At 40.2% G+C, this 6,931-nt stretch overlaps 1 protein-coding gene across 1 annotated transcript in view; it reads left to right on the top strand.

Annotated features, from left to right (window-relative positions):
* Window positions 1–6,328: 6,328 nt before the first annotated feature.
* The window catches only part of LOC144964460 (tubulin alpha-1D chain-like), a 16,521-nt gene continuing 15,918 nt past the window's right edge, over window positions 6,329–6,931 (top strand). Inside the window, exon 1 of the mRNA XM_078898749.1 lies at window positions 6,329–6,396. The gene's annotated coding sequence lies outside the window, so the exon portion shown is untranslated. The remainder of the gene's footprint in view (window positions 6,397–6,931) is intronic.

The following is a 6,931-nucleotide window of genomic DNA, read 5'->3' on the forward strand; positions in this document are numbered from 1 at the left end:
TTCCAATTGCTTTCTGTCTTTGTCTTGGAATGAGATTACTTGGTTTTGTCCTGACCTTGGCTGGGAGGGAAACAGTCAAATGTATAGTTATAGTTTTGGGAGATGATATTTTTTTCCTTGTAAATCATCTCTCTGTTATGTACCTACCTACTGTTATTTTTTTAAAACATGATTTGTAAACATTTGAGTGTATTCCTCTTAGTGGGGACCTGGTGTCCGGGTGAGGCTTTTAGGTGATCTCAAACTAAGTACACTGATAGTGTGATAGATTACACTGATAGTGTGATAGTGGCTTACTTTTTCTTCAAGCCCTTTTAATTGTACATCAAGAATGTCTTTACTATCCAATTTTCTTCCTTTTTTACTGGCGCTGATATGACCTAAATGTGTTGCAAGTGCCGTAAAACCCTTAAGAACAAAAACAAAAACTTTACGTTGAAACAAACTAACAGGCCCAATTTGGGATATTATTATAATCATGAGGTGCCTAAGCGATGGTATCTAATTATACTGTGGCGGAAGGGCCTAATGGGTTTGTTGGGTTTTTTTTTGTTAAATGCATCAGAATTCCGGGCCAACTCCGACTACACATATTTTTTGGCTCTAAAGGGATTTTTGTTTGCAACTTGAGCTTTTTTATATAATATAATATTATAATTCAATATCCAATAAACGTGCTCAAAGCGCTTTACAAACGGTCCCTACTGCAACAGATTACTTATTCATAGCGTTCGTACAAAATATCCACTGACACTGACATACAATATTCCAGCATCAAAAACATCTCACACTCACAGACATTCGAGTTGCTTCCCCAGAACGGTCTCCCAGAAGAAAAAAATGTCTACACACCCAACATGGACGACTTCAAAACTGTCATGTCCTTCTACATAATCTGTAGATAGAACGAAGATGAGGTCACTCAAGCCTTTGTTATTGTATTTTGCCATCCGCGTTTGTGAGTGATTCTCACTAAACTGTATTAAACTTGACTATAAACGTTCATGGTCACACACAGTTTTGTGTGTTGGTCCGTTTTACTTTCGGATGGCAATGTTATGAGCTTCTTAGCCAAGCGCATACTATCGATAGAGTACCCCATAGTGGGCAAGGGGGGTACTTGCTGTGTCTTGTATCCCCCTGTATCTGGATGGGGTTCCTGACCTCCCATGTAGGGCATGGAAGTACTTTCTGTGTCTTCTATCCCCCTGTATCTGGATGGGGTTCCTGACCTCCCATAGAGGGGGGGGGGGGGGGGTACTTGCTGTGTCTTCTATCCCCCTGTGTATATGATGGGGTTCCTGACCTCCCATAGGGGGGGGGGGGGGGGTACTCGCTATGTCCTCTATCTATCCCCCTGTATCTGTTTTCTGTCTTTGTCTTGGAATGAGGTTACTTGGCTTTGTCCTGACCTTGACCGGAGTCTTTGGCTGACTGGGAGGGAACCAGCTAAATGTATAGTTACAGTTTTGTGAGACGATATTATATTTCCTTGAAAATAATTTTTTTCATTTTTAACATGATTTGTAAACATCTGAGTGTATTCCTTTTAGTGGGATCTTGTGCCGGTGTCTGGTTGAGACTTTTAGGTGATCTCAAACTAAGTACATTGATGGTATGCTCTTGGAATCTATATCTGTTCCCTATTTGAACCATACCCCGTTGTCTTACTTTTTCTCTCACGTCCTTTTAATTGTACATCGAGACTGTTTTTGCTATCAATTTTCTTCCTTTTTACTGGCGCTGATACAATGAACTAAACATGTTGCAAGCGCCGTAAAACCCTTAAAAACAAACAAACAATCTGTGTAGAGCGGCGAGGGCTGCCTGAAGCCTGGGACCGTGAAAATACAAACGAAGGAGTGATAATGGAGAGGCTTCGGATTGTTACAATACAGACTATACGTTTCGGATACAAACCCTTCGTCAGCACAACGGTACACAAATGAACGTGTGAACAATACAGACAATGGACGTTTCGGATACAATCCCTTCGTCAGCACAACAGTACACAATTGAACGTGGAAAACTTATGTAAAATAAAATATAATATAACTTATCGTCTGCATTCAATGGTAGTTGGAGCATGAATGAAACGGTGGCGTGATGTATGTTAGTGGGTAGGGAGTCCCAGAGGTGTGATTGGAATGATAAGACACTTAATGACAGGATTATTTAAAGCTGACCTCTCTCACACTCTTAACTACACACTGTGACAAAGAAGTGACTGTTCTGGGTTGGATTCCTGACCTCCCATATAGTGCAGGGAGGTATACTGTGTCTTCTATACCCCTATATCTGTTTTGTGAGAAAAATAAAGTGAGTAGAAACAAACAAACAACGTTTCGGCCCTTGGCCTTCGTCAGGAGACAAAAAAAACATGTAAATTTACAAAATATCACATTTCGTCAAATGTGGAAACAATGTAAATGTAAAGAGAGGGCGTCGAGTCTGGATGCAAGAAGAGGCGCGAGTTAAGGAAGGCGGGGGGGGGGGGGGGGGGGGGGGGGGACATGTGTGTGTTTGTTAGGCGCCCCTAGCTTTGGTTTATATCTGTTTTCCAACTTGCTTTCTGTGTTTGTCTTGGAATGGATTACTTGGTTTTGTCCTGGTCCTGGAGAGGAAAACCAGCTCCCGAAATACTACGGTAGCTGAATTGGCTGCCAGTGGACCAGCGCATTAAATTTAAATCATCAACTATTGTATTCAAGTGCTAACATTAACATATCTCTCAAATCTCATTGAACGGTATATTCCAATGGGATGTGGTTTCTTGTCCTCCCAAAGTGGGCAGAGAGGTTCATACTGTGACTTATGTCCCCCCTATAATAATGTTTTCCTCCTTGCTTTCTATCCTTGTCTTGGAATGAAATCACTTGATTTTGTCCTTTTTTGCCAAGTTGGGGCCTAAAAATTACCAAAATTTGCCAAGAATTTTGCCAAAAAGACTAAAATTTGACGAACAGAACAGCCTCACAGTAAAAATTAACACGCTAAATGGAAAAATAAATATAAAAGACATTGTATTACACTTAAAAGAGGCTGCATTTCTTATTTTCCGCACTGTGACGCGATTTATGCGCCCAAACGTTCAGACAATCACACACACACACACACACACGACACACACGAATACACACAGACACACACTGTGGAATAGAACACTTACACTGGCGAACATTCAACTCAGTCACACATAGGGCCTACTTTCTCTCATTCACAGATGTGTGTGTTTGTTAGGCGCCCCTAGCTTTGGTTTATATCTGTTTTCCAACTTGCTTTCTGTGTTTGTCTTGGAATGGATTACTTGGTTTTGTCCTGGTCCTGGAGAGGAAAACCAGCTCCCGAAATACTACGGTAGCTGAATTGGCTGCCAGTGGACCAGCGCATTAAATTTAAATCATCAACTATTGTATTCAAGTGCTAACATTAACATATCTCTCAAATCTCATTGAACGGTATATTCCAATGGGATGTGGTTTCTTGTCCTCCCAAAGTGGGCAGAGAGGTTCATACTGTGACTTATGTCCCCCCTATAATAATGTTTTCCTCCTTGCTTTCTATCCTTGTCTTGGAATGAAATCACTTGATTTTGTCCTTTTTTGCCAAGTTGGGGCCTAAAAATTACCAAAATTTGCCAAGAATTTTGCCAAAAAGACTAAAATTTGACGAACAGAACAGCCTCACAGTAAAAATTAACACGCTAAATGGAAAAATAAATATAAAAGACATTGTATTACACTTAAAAGAGGCTGCATTTCTTATTTTCCGCACTGTGACGCGATTTATGCGCCCAAACGTTCAGACAATCACACACACACACACACACACGACACACACGAATGCACACAGACACACACTGTGGAATAGAACACTTACACTGGCGAACATTCAACTCAGTCACACATAGGGCCTACTTTCTCTCATTCACAGTTATCAGTTTTATCAAACTTTCACACCTACAGACTATCTCAAACGTACACTTTCTCTCATTCACAGTTATCAGTTTTATCAAACTTTCACACCTACAGACTATCTCAAACATACACTTTCTCTCATTCACAGTTATCAGTTTTATCAAACTTTCACACCTACAGACTATCTCAAACGTACACTTTCTCTCATTCACACTATATCAGTTTTATCAAACTTTCACACCTACAGACTATCTCAAACGTACACTTTCTCTCATTCACACTATATCAGTTTTATCAAACTTTCACACCTACAGACTATCTCAAACGTACATTTTCTCTCAAGACTCGTCAAAGGCCCAGTTTTCCTTTACTACTAAAAAAGAGGCATCACTGAACTTATTGTAGTAAAGGAAAACTAGTCCTTTGGTGTTGTCTTCTGTGAGTCTATGCCTTCTTGAAGGCAAAACAAGATTACATAAAGAAAAATTTCGTTCAGCATCAGCTGACGAGCATGTTGAGAAGGCATACCGGGACGCCAAGGAGCGAGCGCTGGAACATGATCTGTGCCAGGACTTCCAGAAAAGAGCCATATCAATGATTCCAGTATCGGACAGTATGCAGATACACTGCTGGGCATAAGAGGAAAGTTCTTTGGACTGAAAATCCTAAAATCCTTCAAAAATTCCAAGCCGGGTTGGGTTGCCCCTCAACGGACATGTATTTTTGAAGCTTGGCATATTTGCCTGATTAGGCTTATGAAGCATCAGAAAACCGTTGTCTGGCTTCTTCCTTCTCTCTTCTGGTGAAGCAATGAGGGAAATACTCATCTTCAGGAAAAACTCAAGTGCATTTTGTTTTCGCTTTTTTTTTTCTTCTTTTTTTTTTTTACAAAAATTTGCCAAATTTTGGGAAATTTGCCAAAATTTGCGGATCGCCCTGATATTTGCGTCCGCAAATAATGCAGATGATAGGTCCTGACCCTGGGCCGGAAGCTTTGGCTTGCAGGGAAACGGTCAATTGTAGAGTTATAGATTTGAGAGCTGATATTTTAAAAATTGTAAGTAATCTGTTATGTAGTGTTATTTTTTTTTTTTTGTTTTGAATGTATAATGTAAGCATTTGACTGTGTTCCTGTTAGTGCGAACATGAGCTTGTGTCTAGATGAGACTTTTATGTGATCTCAAACTAAGTACACTGATAGTGTGCTCTTGGAATCTACATTTGTTCCCTATTAGTACCATTCCCCTTTATCTTACTTTTTCCTCAAGTTCTTTTAGTTGTACATCTAGAATATTTTACTGGCGCTGACATGACCTAAATGTGTTGCAAGCGCCGTAAAACCCAATATATATATATATATATATATATATATATATATATATATATATATATATATATATATATATATAATTCCCTTTATTCATCCCATAGGGGTCATTTGTCCAAGGAAAGATTGGAATAACCCAGGCGTCCGCCGCAGTGCAGCGCTGCATATTGAGCTAGAGCGAAGTGACTTGCTCAAGACCACACAGCGCAGCGACGGGTGATCGAACTCGGTACCTTTTGGGATCGAATCAAAGACCGTACCGCTGAGCCACGCTGCCCCTATTGTTTTTGTGGTGTTGTTTGTTTTTATTTATACAGAGAACAAAAAGGATATCTGGTGTGTTGTTAAATGACCCGTTCAGTTGGCAACGAATGCAGGGATGAGAAAACCAAACCTGTCAACTTGAAAATTATAAAAATTCGTAGTTGTCAGGTGATAAATATTGTACCTAGTTGCTATAGTTAACTTTATAGATCAACAATTAAACCTGAGCTTGAGCTTTTATATAGCGCAATATCCACTAAATGTGTTCAAAGAGCTTTACAAAAGGTCCCTGATAAACAGCTACACGTAACACGTAGAACGAGACATGACGCCTGTTAGGCGATATTCCAATTTTTTTCCGACAGAGACAACGTTATTAACGGCCAGGTACTCATTTACATCTGAGTACGGTGAGAGAATGTGAGTAAAGAGCAATTTCCAAGGACTCGACTATGCGCCGAGCGAGGCTCGAACCCATGACCTTCCAATCCGAAAGCGAGTGTCATACCACTAGACCACATCGCCGCACAATTTACCATCACAAGGATTCAATAACACTTCAAAATCCTTAAAATTATGCACTCTGTCGTCAACTTTCATTTTCAATAAGTTTTCATGACTTAGAAATGCTCGTGAATTTCTGATATTGGAGCAAAACATTCGTCAATCTACGAGATTTTCGTAGTATTAGACAGGCCTGTAAAGCACAAAATATCACATCGATTATTTTATCGGAAGCGTTTCCATGGCAACGGTGCTGTAAAATCGATATTTTTAGGGGTAAGGGTAGGCGCATTTCCTCGCATTTATTATCCTAAACATTTCGGTCTGGGTCACAGTAGTAGTAGCTTCTAGTCGTGTGTCGGTATTCGCCGGGATCGAGTTGTTGTGGGCTGATTTTCATTCTGATTTATTATTTGGGGCAGGAAGGGGGATGGGGGGGGGGGGGGGGGGGGGGGGGGGGGAGTGAGATCGACGTGCACTTATTTGTAGGTCTGATAACCCAACGGGCTCATTGTTATAATGGAAATTTAAAAAGAAAATAATGCAAAATATTGTCCATAACAACAATGTTGAGCACTTGGCCCATAATGCGTTCTGATGTCAGACCTGCATACGTGTAGACGTCGGGTGAGACCGTGTTGCTTGATAAAGAGAAAAAGAGGATAAAGATTAGTGAAAGCGAATTGAAAATGACAAATCCTTGTGTAGCCCAAGACATCAATGTAATCGTTTCCACTTCATATTGTAAAATAGGATATCTTAGAAACGGAAACAGGCATATCTAACACATCAAGATCTAAACTCGTGTGTATGAAAAGTGCCAGACAAAGCAAGAAAGAAAGTACAAGAATAAAAACCATCTCAAAAAGTAAGTCGACCTCGACTGGGAATCGAACCTCCGATCTTATGATTACTGGTC

The sequence above is a fragment of the Berghia stephanieae genome, chromosome 2, assembly GCF_034508935.2.
Source record: "Berghia stephanieae isolate SIO BIC M18660-M18661 chromosome 2, UCSD_Bste_1.3, whole genome shotgun sequence".
In the NCBI taxonomy this organism is placed as follows: domain Eukaryota; kingdom Metazoa; phylum Mollusca; class Gastropoda; order Nudibranchia; family Aeolidiidae; genus Berghia; species Berghia stephanieae.